The 13,515-nt window shown below is 37.3% G+C and overlaps 1 protein-coding gene across 1 annotated transcript in view; it reads right to left on the bottom strand.

Moving 5' to 3' along the window:
• Window positions 1–13,515, bottom strand: part of DIAPH3 (diaphanous related formin 3) — a 435,206-nt gene that overhangs the window by 153,667 nt on the left and 268,024 nt on the right. The window lies entirely within an intron of this gene.

Below are 13,515 nucleotides of genomic sequence, written 5' to 3'. Positions count from 1 at the left end.
TTCAATAGAATGGAAAAGAAAGGAGGCCGGGGAAAATGTTGCATAAGAATATGGAGTAATATATATTTTTTAAACTGCTTGCACACAAAGTAACATTTGCCATTCTAATATATTGATAGCTGTTAAGAAAACCTTAACATATTTTTGTTGTAAACACAATTAGCAAGCTAATTCTCAGGTACAATGTTTAATGAATCCAATGACTGAACTCTTCAGAGAGCCACATATGACAGTTTTTTGCGCCTAAAGAATGATGATGCTTTAACCTTTGGCTCCCACTATAGAGAAGCCAGTCTGAAGTTATACTGGGACATAGCTTCTCTACAGATTTTTGCTACTCACATTTTCCCTTTCTGTGATCCTTAACATTGAGACAATAACTCAGAGAACAGAATTCATAAAAATTTCTATCATGACAGCATTGTGTGTTAATTAATTCAATGAACTCATGTCCCCAATATATCTTGCTATCAGTAAATATGTACTTAGAAGAATATATAAGCCCTACAAACACTTGATGCTATGAATCAAGTTTAAAAAGGAAGTGCGTTCGTAGCATAATAGAGCATGTAACGGTCGTAGAAGTTCTAACAATAGTAACAGCTGCTGAAATTTACTGAGTGCCTATATATGTATGGCAGGTACTGTCTTAAGTAATCCATATTAATTAATTTTCTAAATCCTCACAAGAACATTATGAAATAGATATTATGATTATCCCCGTTTTACAGATGACAAAACTAGAGTTGAGTGGTCGAAGTAAAAGTCAAAAAACTAAAAGGTGGTGAAGCCAGAGTTTGAACTCAGACGGTTTAATTCCAGACTTTATTTTTTAACCATTTAGCTACACAGAAATTATTAATTACATTTTATTTTTACAATGCCTATCTACTTGTCTATAACAACAGACAACATAACTTTTTTTGGTATATTCTTGCCTAGTGTAATACCAAGTAATCCGCATGTGGCTAAAGCGAGCATTCTCAGTGGATGGGTGAACGGATGGATGGATGACAGATAGCTATGCTACTTTGTTTTCTTAAACGAACATTTAATGTTGTAACATACCACTGAACAAAACCACACATTTTAAGTGTGATTTAGTATGCTGATACCATTTTATTATGCACACGTTAAATTTGAGAAAGACCTAGAGAAAGGACAAATAAAAATCTGAAGGGCTCCCATGTAACAAAAAGCACATGCCTAACACTGAGAGGGATCATAGCTGGATTGTTTTCTTCTGACACAATATATGACATAATATATCATTCTAATGCCTACCAATTCTCCAACACCAACTGAGTGTCTTCCAATTCCAACTCAGTTCAGACACTACTGGGATTTAGCACAAACACCCCAAGTTTAAGAACTGAGTCCCATGAAACTGCCCTCATTCACACAACGGTCACAAGTCCCAACGACCACCCATCCTTCTGACAAACCGGCTATCAATCCTGAGGTTCCCATGCCCCCTCCATCTTATTTTCCACAATTTGTAGAATGACTCAATAGAACTCAGGGAAGTACTATATTCACTATGACAGTTTTCAAATAGAGAATACGATTCAGGAATAGCCAAATGGAAGACAGCCAGGGGATAAGGGACAGGTGGCACAGGGCTTTCATGCCCTCTCCAGGTACACCACCCTGCCAGACATCAACGCACTCACCAAGACAAGCTCCCTTGGCTGGGTAGCTGCAGGGTTCTTACTAAAGCTGCGTTACAAAGATATGATTGATTCAGGGCAATCTCCACCTGCTTCCCCTCCCTGGAGGTCAGAGAGTGGACTAAGAGCTCTAACCCTCTAATCACAAGGCTGGCAGCTCTCACAACCAGCCCCCCACCCGTCCTGACACGACCTAGGATTCCTTACCCTCCCATCCACAGTGGCATCGTCTCACTAGCATACAAAACGCACTATTGTTTAAGAAGCTTCAAAGGTTTTAGGAGCTCTACGTCAGAAACCAGGAAACGCATACTGTTTACTATACCACGTGGACACAGAAATGTGTGTCTGGTCAGAGGGCAGAACTCCAGTACCTGTGAGGAGGTGTGAGAGGATTCTGGTCATTCTCAGAGCAGTCTAGCATCCTGCACTGCCCTCAGAGGAGGCCAGCTGCTTGTAATGGAACACAGAACCACCCCAGTGAGCGAGCGCTTCTCAGTGGGATGGGAGGAGGGCTTAAGGCTCAGATGAAAGGCATGGTGGCTGATCCTTTGAGCCTTTTCCAACTCCTAGGCAGCCAGTGGGTCAGTTACTACGTCCGACCGTTGTGACTTGAAGCAATGTCCCAATGGCTTGATTTCCACATCAGTGAAACGGGATGGACCCCATCTCATATTTTAACCTCACAGATAATTTGCAAAAGATCTAATGCTATAACACGGGGTGAAGAATTTTTTATGCGGTCTTATTCATTCTTAGAACTTGATAAGAAATGAAGAGCTTAGTGACTGAATGAATAAAGAATGTTAGAATCAAACAAAACATAAAGAAAATCATCATCATCGCCTCCATCATCATGATGCGAGAAACAGTGTCATGAGCATCAGGCTAAGAAGAAAGTGGCTAATTTCAGAAATGAAATATTAGAAATGTTTGGGGGTATATTCAAACATTTAAGGTTGACATCATAAAGAGTAGGCAAAGTGTCTTAAAACATGGTTCTGTGATTACTCTACAGATGGAACCCCTCCCCAAGCCATGACTTATGCTTCATCAGCAGTCTCTCAATACATTATCTGTACATTACAGCTAATAGGATTTAAGTGCAATGGACTTTGCACTGATGGTTTTTAAATAAAGACCAAAGCACACTTGGAAGAGAGAAAAGCATGTGCAAATTCTAGGCTAATAGAATATAATCCAACCTTTGGGTAAAACAAAAGAGCATTTAAGAATTTTCTTGATTTTTTTCCAGCAATTATATTTCTACAGATAGCTCCTTTATACATCTTCGAATATAAATAAACATAATTTTACCACACTTCACCTATGTCAAGTTCTTGAGGTCAGTGACTGTATTTTTTTTTATGTCAGAACTACAACGCAGGGTTTAAACTCTACACCCTCAAAGAGGTGTTAATTTACTGGAGTGTCTGTATGTGACCAATGCATACGTTTTTATCTTTCAACTTTATCCATTTCCTGACCAAGAAATCAAGCTTATTTTTTTGTTCTTTTCATTATTTAGAAGTAACAAAACATGCCATCATCAAACAGAGTTGATTAGATAATTTTAAGGCATTTTCAACTTTTGCATTCAGCTCAGTTATTATTTAGTCAGATGGAATATCTCTGTCAGTTCAGACATCACGTGTCTCTGCCCACAACCGCCTGCCCGTCTGTAATCTGCACACCTCGGTGGCAACAGAACCATGAATTCTGCTTCCTGTAATAGAAACCTGCTAGTCTCGACCCTCGCCTTTCCTGCAACCCCCAGACCTAAACAATCACGATGTCCCTCATATTTGACTTGACAAATAGCGTCCAATTCCCTGCTTGCTTGGACGCTGTTCAAGTCACCTGAAACACTTTGCTCTGCTGTGCTCTCCAGACTCCTGTTGCTTTCCTCCAGTGCCTTCTCCACACCGCGCATGGGGATTTCCAGACAAACATTACTTTAAAGATGTCCCTTCCCTGCTTAAGACCAGCGGTGAACTGCTTACAGGACGACAGCTGAGCTCCACCCACAGCCTGGCTGGGCTCCACTTCATATTTGCCCACGGTTACGTCCAAAACGACATCAGGCGTGCGCTTTCCCTGCCCTCATCCCTCTTCATCCATTCTGTACCTGACGCGGGAAATATCGGCCTTGCCCGCTCCGCCTGAGTCATTCCCATTCACGCTTTATAAAAAGTGTAAAAACTCCAGCCATCGCCTTGGTGAGGTACCCTCCCAAACCATCGTACCTGATAATTATCTCATCTGTGAGATTACTACACTCTATTACTTTCATCTTTTTTTAATGTGTCTTTCTCTCCCAATTGACTAGGAATTCCTTAAGGGAAGACACCATATTTTACCCATCTTTGCATTTTCAGTTACATAGCACAAGCGCAGATGCTCAAATGTTTGCTGAAGTAGTGGGTTCTGGAATTAACGTTAACCCCTCGAAACAAAAGCATTAAAAACGAAATGGGAAAATACAATGGATTAGATATCTAAAACCTTACATTCTAAGACATAGACTTGTCTCCAAATGCCTTGTCATTATGATAATTATACACTAGAGGTGTTAAAAGAAGCTTTGAATAAAAGTTAAAAATCACAACTATAAATATTTAAGCAATCATGAATATAGGCTTTCTGTATTACGATGGCTTCTATAATTTACCAGGTTAAGATTTCAAATAAGAAAGGAGAGTTGAGATTACTATGCACATTTAAGAAACCCTTGTAATTAAATAATAACTGTAAATATCTCCTAGAGTTGTTGGTCATTATTTCCTAACAAGCTTACTAAAATGTCACATTCAAATCTCTTACGTATCATGATATATTCCAGGGAAATTCATTTCTTCAAAGAATGCTTAAACAACAACTTATTACCATAAAACAATATAAACATTCAACCTAAATTAACCTTCCTATACTCATGGACTCAATCGCTTTGTGAGGAAAACTAGAGGCTATAACAATTCAGGCTCCCAACGAAATAATTTTGCCTAGACAATTACAGTAATAAAACTATAAGAATATTTTACAAATACAAGTTAGAAATAATAAATTGGATGGACAAAAACCTCAGTGGCACTAAAAAATTCTTAACATTAAGTAGGCCTATAACAAAATCTAACTTCTGGAATACCATTATAAAACCCATTATTATTCTGAAAACGTTCAAAACTGAAACAAAATGGAAAAAAGGCAGGAACTCAAAATAAATTGCAGCTTAGTTCATCACAAGAAAAGGTAAATTGGAAGAAGCAATGCTAAGCGAGTAGCCATTTATCCTAAGTGTCTTACCTTTCTCTGCTCAGCTTTTCTTCCCATTGCTCTGATCACTGATGGACCCCATACAATAATAAATTCTAATTTACATTCCCCAATTAATTTACATATGCAGCGAGGGTTTTGCTGTTATTCTTAACATCGCACGGCAAAAGAACTGCCTCCATTTTCCATGGAACCTGGAAGCAGGTGGAAGGCAAGCAGAGGAAACTACGAGCATAGCCAACGACAGGGCACCGGCCACTCTGCTGACCGATTTCACTCACGCTGGGCGTGGGGAAGCAGCAGCCTCGTCTTCCACAACTACGAAGAGGGTGGTCAAGGCAAAACAGCTTTTTAGGAGGGAAAATACTATCACTGGGAGAAGCCTATTTAACAGAAAATCATGTTTACCTGTAAAAATTTGAGAATTCCATTTCTATAGACGAGATGTTCAAAACCATGGTAAATATTAAACAGAAGAGGTCCATAGTAGAGATATTTGCAACAACGTTCAAAATGTTCCTTCGGGGTAAAGGTTTTGTGTGGGTGTGTGCAGGAGGGAGGCGCTACTGCTTTTGATATGTCTCGTGGTAAATATTAAGGGTAGACTGACTGACTTGTAAATTATGGGGTGAGTTTTCACATATGGTTACTGGAGACCGTGCAGCCTGACAAGCCCTGGACTGTTCATCTCTGGACCTGAAAAATTCCATTTCTTTTATCAAGATCTTTTTTATCCCTTTTTATCTTTAAGATTTTTTAACCTTTAGATCTTTCCCCTGAACTCCAATTGCCTACTAGACATCTTTCCTTGATGTTTAATAGGCATCTTAAACTCATATTTTCACACTGGAACTTCTTACCTTCCCCCTCATTGGCTCCTACATCTCGGTCACTGACTAGTTTTACGACCCCCCTCTTTCGCTCATACCCCGCACACTCGATCACAGAGGAAATCCTGCTGGTTTTACCTTCTAATAGATTCGCTGTCTAAATCTTTCTCACCAGCCTTGCTACCGCCTCCTGGTTCAAACCAACATTACCTCCCCCCTGGATTACTACAGCTTCCGAGTGGTTTCAACTGCTTCTGCCATTTTCTTCTCATTTTTCTTGAAAACGCAAGTCAGATGTCACTCTTCTGCTCGAAAGCCTTCCAATGGCTACCTCGTTTATCTTAAGTGTTAGTTCGTATTTCTATATGGCATTCCTTAATAATTCTGGCTGATGAATTTGTTTTTTAAATAACATGCAAACGCCTCCATTAAAACAAAACAAAACAAAAACATCTCCAAGTTGTTGAAGAGTTGCGGGAGATTAGTTGTTTTTAAAGACTGTTTAGTAGTAGAAACCTTTTTTCAAAGGAAATCTTATATCAAAGTTCAAAATATGAAATGAAAATAGTGTCAGGCTGAAACATAGGAAGGAAAATAGAATCCATTTTTCCAAATTTCATTTGCTGTGCTGGTGTGTCCAATCGGTAAAAATTCATTTGAGCTGTACGTTTATGATTTATGCAATTTCCTGTATGAATATTATTCTCTAATTTTTAGAAAAGTGCGAAAAAGTTTTCAATAACATAAATCTACAAAGTTATTGGGCTTGTATTCTAAAGTTTGCATTAAGTCTGATGAAGAAACAGTTAGAATCTATTCAAATAACTTGAGTCTATATAATTTCCATAATAATACATTATTCAGACTCATGTTTACCTGCAACATTAATGACACCAGAGGGAGATGTGTGTCAACAGGAAATAATCACTGAAAAATAACAGCAATAACAACAATAACAAATGTTAAGAAATGTTAAGAACAGTGCTTACTAGGTGCTATTTAAGCTTTATAAGTATTTACACATATTAACCTATTTAATCCTCACTATAAGCCTCTGAATTAAATACTGCAATTATCCCCATTTTAAAGGTAAGAAATAAAGACCCAGACAGGATAAGGGACTCATGCAAGGTTATACCTCTACCAATGGGCAGATCTGGAGTTTGAGTCCCAGTTATCTATCTACAGAGTGAAAACAGCCTTTCCCAGAAGATAATGCCTCTATAACCTAACTGGATCCCTTTTTTATTTAGCCATCTGAAATAATTTACTGGAGTAATTGTAACTGTCACTGCCTGTTAATAAAAATGCCTTTAATTCAGAGGCAAATAGATACATTTTGGTTCTAACTGCTTTAGTATTTGCATTGATGATATAAGAAAAGGGTGTTTTACAAGCCCACCATCAACAACTCTTAAGCATTAAAACATTTCACGACATGTTTTCTACATACATCTATCAGTGTAATTTTCCTTAACTGTTTCATAATACTCAAAAATGATGGGGTTACCTCCATCAGTTATGGGAGAGATGACAATGATGACTGTAGTGGGTTAAATAGTGTCCGCCCCAAAATTCACATCTATTAAGCACCTCAGAACATGACTTATTGGGAAATAGGATCTTTGCAGAGGGAATGGGTTAGGGAACCTCAAGATGAAATCGCCCTGGGTTTAGGGTGGACCCTAAATCAAATGACTGGTGTCCTTAAAAGGCAAAGTGAGGACACGGAGAAGGCAATATGGAAATGGAGGCAGAAAAACGCCAAGGATTGCTGGCAGCCACTAGAACCTAAGAAAGAGGCATTGATGCTTCTCCCTGAGAGCCTGCAGAAGGAACCAATCCTACTGACGCCTTGATTTCAGACTTCCATATTGCTGAACAGTTGAGAGAATAAATTAAAAAGGGACCTAGTGTGTAGTAATTAGTTATGACAGGCCTAAAAACTAATATGCCTACTAATTCAAGATTTTGCAAGCTGCGTAAACATAGTCTGGTTCTGGGGAACAGGTGGCAATTCTACCTGCAGCATCGGATCAAATCCATGCTTCTTCACCCATTCAGTTCCATGTCAACCTTGTGAACAATGGGATTCAGCAGATGGCCATAAATGTGTTTGGTCAATCCACTGAGGTTTCTTTAGAGTACACAGATTTGCTATGTTAAGCCATCCTTCAGAATGCTCTCATTCTGAAATTTTCTTTCATCTACCTTGTTTGTAATTGTCCACTGAGGTGTACTGAATACCTCATTAGAATCAGAAGTCTAAGAGAGCTCCGAGACTCTGGTCGTCGCTGTGGATCCTGTCCTGTTCCTTGAGGTTAGCTATGGCTCATAGGTGACACTGACAGAACTGTTCAAGTAGCTATTTCAAATCTGTAGCCGGCCAAAAATCTGCAAACACTGTAAACTGTTAGCTTCTCGAGAAGATTAATGCTGTATTGATGCCACTTTCCTTCTGCTAACCTCCAAAAAGATATAGCGGTCTTCCCAATGTGGTTTTCTTCTTCATCATCATCTATCAGCCCAAGCAGCAGCCGACTCAGGAAATGTTCCTAGCTTGGTGTCTAAAAAAAATAATCTTTAGCTCCTCCATGCCCAGCGTTCTGCAGTGTCAGACTACAGAATCCTTCATCTTTCTAGGGATTTTGGCTGTCGTCTTTCTATAGTCCGTTCTGATGCTTTCCAAAATAGTTTATGTTTGCAGTATAAAATACTGCACGGAAGTCTCCAACTTAAACTTCTGATGCCAACTCTACATAAATAATCCCTGAAAATAACCTGGCAAGATTTAAAACAAAATGCTGTTCATCAGACCACTAGGACCTTGCGGCTCCTTACCAGCACATCATGCTCACAGTACACTGTAAATTGTTTTCATAAATCCTGTAATTACCTTGTGAACAGCCCAGTTATATTTCATCATACCTTTTTATGCTTAAAGTGGTAACTTTCAAATGTAAAAATTTTACAAATACTGCCCTTTTACTAAGTACATGAAAATCTATATGTGAATTACATTTTTAAAAAATAAATTTACCTTTTCTTATATTTGACTTATAATATTAAATTTATTTTGTGATTCCTAAGTATAGTTATTAGATGGCTACAGATCATCAAATTAGATCATTGAGACCTAACTCCATAGGAATCTCATAGATGAGCTTTACAGACCCAGCTCGTCACTCTACCATCTACCTGTAGAACCAATGGCACACAGCTAGGAGACATGAAATGTTTACGCTATTTCCACAGGAAAATAAAAAAAAAAAAAAAAAAAAAAAAAAAAAGGCAAAATCTTCAATCTACTTCTTCCCTTTGGAAAAGTGTCAACAGATAATTCAGCGTTACTAGCCTTTATCGGCTACTTGCTTATAATAAAATATAACCATTAGGGTAGCAAAACAGGAATTAGTGGCAAATAAATCTACATAGGGATAAAGAAAAAAGAAAAAAAAATCCACCAAATTTAATGCATTCCACTGTAAATGAATACATTCTAAAATAAAATTTAGGAGATGCCATAGATCTAACTCTGAAATTAAATGTAAATATTCATGAATATATTTATTTAGAATGCCTCACTGTTTCCCTATACATGTACTAATTTATATGTCATGTCTATTCAAAAAAGGAATTGACGCATGCTTGTAATTATTTAAAAGCATGTGATAATTCACGGTTTGCAGAAGAACCTCTGATAGTCTTTAATTGATTGCTAGTGAGTGAACATTCAACACAGCAGGGCTATGACTTTCTTCAACTGATCTGATAAAGTAAAACAACCATTCAGTACAGGCTACGCTATTCTATAGGCAAAAACTTTAAGCAAGACAAGATAGCATATTAGTTTGGTAGGGCTACCATCGCAGTTTACCCCAGACTGGGTGACTTAACCAACAGAAATCTATTTTCTCACAGTTCTAGAGTCCAAGATCAAGGGGTTAGTAGGTTTGGTTTGTTCTGAAGCCTCTTTCCTTGGCTTACAGATGGCCACTTTCTTGCTGAGTCCTCATGTGGTCTGTCTCTATGCGTGTACATCGCTGGTGTCTCTGAACCTAAGTTTCCTCTTTTGATAAGGTGACTAATGAAGTTGAAATAGGGCCCACCCTAAATGACTCATTTTTAATTTAATTACCTCTAAAAGCCCTGTCTCCAAATACAATGATGTTCTGAGTCATGGGGTTAGGGTTTCTACATATAGGGACAAAATTTAGCCCCAAACAACATATATTTTTATGTTCTTCATTGACGTTTTAATTAAAACAATATCCTACATGGCTGTCTTCTTTAAATTAGTTCGATAGAAATGCCCCCCACCAATAACGTGTCCTGTCAAATTACTTTACTGCATTGGCAGAAACGTACACTAATACATGAAATGAACTGTTTATCTCACAAAATTATGAGGCCTCAACCTATAACCTTCATGACATAATGGTTCTAACTAACAATGTTCGTTAATTCTTCTGTATAATAAATATTTTTATGTATTGACAATATACATTTAAAATACAAAATGCACTTAAATTAATAGTAGTGAATATTCAAAGTGTATCAATCAATCTCACTAATCATTTTAATTGGCACTTTTGGAAGTCTACACTATACGGAGGTAAATGAAAGCATTTGAAAATGCTTTCTGCTTGTTATAGCAGACGAATTTGAAATTTTCAAACACTATGAAGTTTCCAGGTGGCAGCCACCTGGAAATTAAGTGTTTTAAGTGTTCACAGTAGGTGAATAAAAGATAAACATTTTGTACCTAGTAAGGCATTTATCATAAAATGTTAGAAAGTCACGAGGAATTGGAAACCAGGAGATGTATTTGAGTAGACAAATATTTGGGTCAGACCACAAAATTACTAGCTAAAAGCAAACAAATAAAGTCTTAAAAGCAAAGAGGTCTATAAAATGGAGAGGGGGAAAAAAAAAATCAAATATAAGATATAAAAGAATGCTCCTGAAAGCTAAAAATGTGGAAACAAAAAAAACAGGTGACAAAGTTAAAACTGGGCAATCATCGAATCCTCTCTTATAATACACTGAATATTGCCCTTTCTATAGAAGCTAATTACATTCCCAGCAGTGCCAGGAATAGTCTCTAGTCTAGAGTAGGAGTTCTTAAATAGTGTTCTAAGATTTTCTGGAAAAATCAATGAATTTATCCTTAAGGAAAGAGTAGAATACACAGACATTTAGGTGAGGTCCCCAGGAAGGACCAGGAAAAAAGCAGCAAAGGGAAGGTGGCACTTACTTTTCTTGATGAAGGAAAGAACTAGACAACATTCTAGGCCGCAGTTGCCACTGCCCATAGATTTAACTTAGAATCTACCACACAGCTCTCAGGTGAAGTGCTGAAGGCTATAAAGAGACAGGGCAAATGAGATAAAGAAATAGATGGAAGCAGGGAAACAAGGATTTTCGTGAGTAAATAAATCTTGAAGAAGAGAGGCTAAGTATACTAAGAACTAGTGTAGGAATAAAGAGCCGTGTTTTATGGCATATTGTGACCTACATATTGAGATGTAGCTGGAAATGGCAAGTAAGCTGTTGGATATACATGTGTAGAGCTTAGAAGGACAGTCTGGGATATAAATTTGCAAACCATTAACGTTATGATGCTATTTAAGCCCTTGGGAACTGAAGAGAGCACCTGAGGAAAAGCCATACAGAGGGAAAAAGAGAAGGACTCGGTATTAGGTTAATAACAGCTAAACTTAGAGGTTGCACAGGAGAAGTAAAGTATATGGAGAGTAAGAGGGAGGAGCCAGTTGGGACAGAAACCATATATGGGTGGGGTAGCCTGAGTTGCACTAAGATAGAAACTAAACCTTGGGCCAGGAGCAAGACAAGAACAGTTTCTGACACAAGGTAATCATACAACATACACTTGTTAAGTGAATGAATGAATAAATAAGGTACAGATGGGGTAACAATGGCCTTTCTCAGAGGTGACTATCTAGGGAAGAATGGAAATGTATGTTAGAGCTATGATAACCCTAAAAATGCAGAGCTGAAAAAGGTGACACTGTAAACTTACCTTGGTTTTATTTTAATACACCCCAAAAACCCACAGTTTTGTCATAGTTCCTGTTCATTAATAAAATACCATTCCACCAATTAAATAATGAACCATGTTTTATAAAATAATCAGTAAGACTTTCGTAGATTAGAGTTCATTAATTTCCACTGTTTAGATAAGAGAAAATTGCATTCAATCCTTAGAAGTCCAGAAAAAGAAGAAATATTACAATAGCATACAGAAATACAATAATGACCCAAAATATTTCCACTGAAATACAACAGAAAAGCTGTAAGCCATTATCTCTTAGAAAAGAAGCAGCCCTAACGAAGTAGATTTTTGAAAATTGTCATATGGGTAAGCTCATTAGTTGTAATGAAAATTCCCCCTGCTGATCCAGAAATACCTAATGGCCAGGATTTGTTATGTCTCAAAAACAAAGGTACTTTTTAATTCATGTGATAACTCACTGAGGAGATTTCAAATCTGGAAACTTTTAAAAGATGATATATAAGAACACTGAAATTCTCCAAAGCAGACAGACTTATTTCATCTAAACCATTATATTTATTCCTCTAAAATGTCATTCATTAATAGGGTAATATGAACATATAAAGAAATCATGCTCAACCATCACCTACACATAAAACATTATCTTGGTCATGGCTACTCTATTTCAAATATGAAGTTGGCTGCTCCCTATGAAACACATTAACAGTATCTGCTGACCGATACACATATGCTGCCTCTGCTGTAACAGATGGAAACGAAAAACCCCCAAGGCCCCAGACTGCCCACAGAAGCACCAAAAAAGAAAACAAACAGAAGAATCTAATAACCAAGTTACAACTCCGCAAGCCCTCGTGAAAGTTAAATGTCGGGATATTTAACAGAATTTTAAGTGCGATCAAATGAATCAAGATAAATGGTATTTTAAAAACTTAATTTATGAGCAAAAACTGCTGAAAAATAAATTCTATAATTAAAAATGCGTCTGAAAGAGAAGCATGCTCGGGCTTCCTGTTTGGTTTAAGAGCTAGTAGGAAAGATGGTGACGTGATCAGAAATGCAAACTGTTATTAGCAGAAAACATTCACACTGCTTTAATTCTTGCTAAAACCTAATGTTGATATAAACTATTAACCACTCGACTACCTTTTCCCTAAAAAAAGAACTTCCTCTGTATTTCGAGGTACTTTGCTCCACTTTTTTCATCTACCACTCTGTTATTTATCAAGTTTAACATTCATCAAGAATGCCCATTTTCAATTCTTTTGCATCCCGTTTATTCCTACACCAAAATTTCAGAAAAATCTCATTTTAGGAAAGTCGCCTTCCCTAAGTTAAAGAACCGATCACTTAAAAGCTATTTTGAGTATCACTGAGTTATTTTTAATGTTCCTCCCCTCCCTGGGCCCTTTGGCCCTTTTTCAGATTATTTAATATAAGAAAGTAATTAGATTATTTCCGTTTTTAAATTTCACTTACACACACACAATCTTCTTATATCAAGGATATTTTTAGGCAGCACAAAGGCAAAGTAATTCAATATCCTTACATTAGTAAGAGGCAGGAGTGAAAAGTAAAATAAATAGTTTAGTTTTGGTCTTAAAAATCCAGACTAATATTTCCAAACTCCCCTTCCTCCACGGGATGTATGAGACAAATATTTCAAAGAAACATACAACTCATGAGAAAGTGTCAAAGAACATTTCAT

The sequence above is a fragment of the Pteropus alecto genome, unplaced genomic scaffold, assembly GCF_000325575.1.
Source record: "Pteropus alecto unplaced genomic scaffold, ASM32557v1 scaffold35, whole genome shotgun sequence".
Lineage (NCBI taxonomy): Eukaryota > Metazoa > Chordata > Mammalia > Chiroptera > Pteropodidae > Pteropus > Pteropus alecto.
This window is presented reverse-complemented; position numbering and strand designations above follow the sequence as displayed.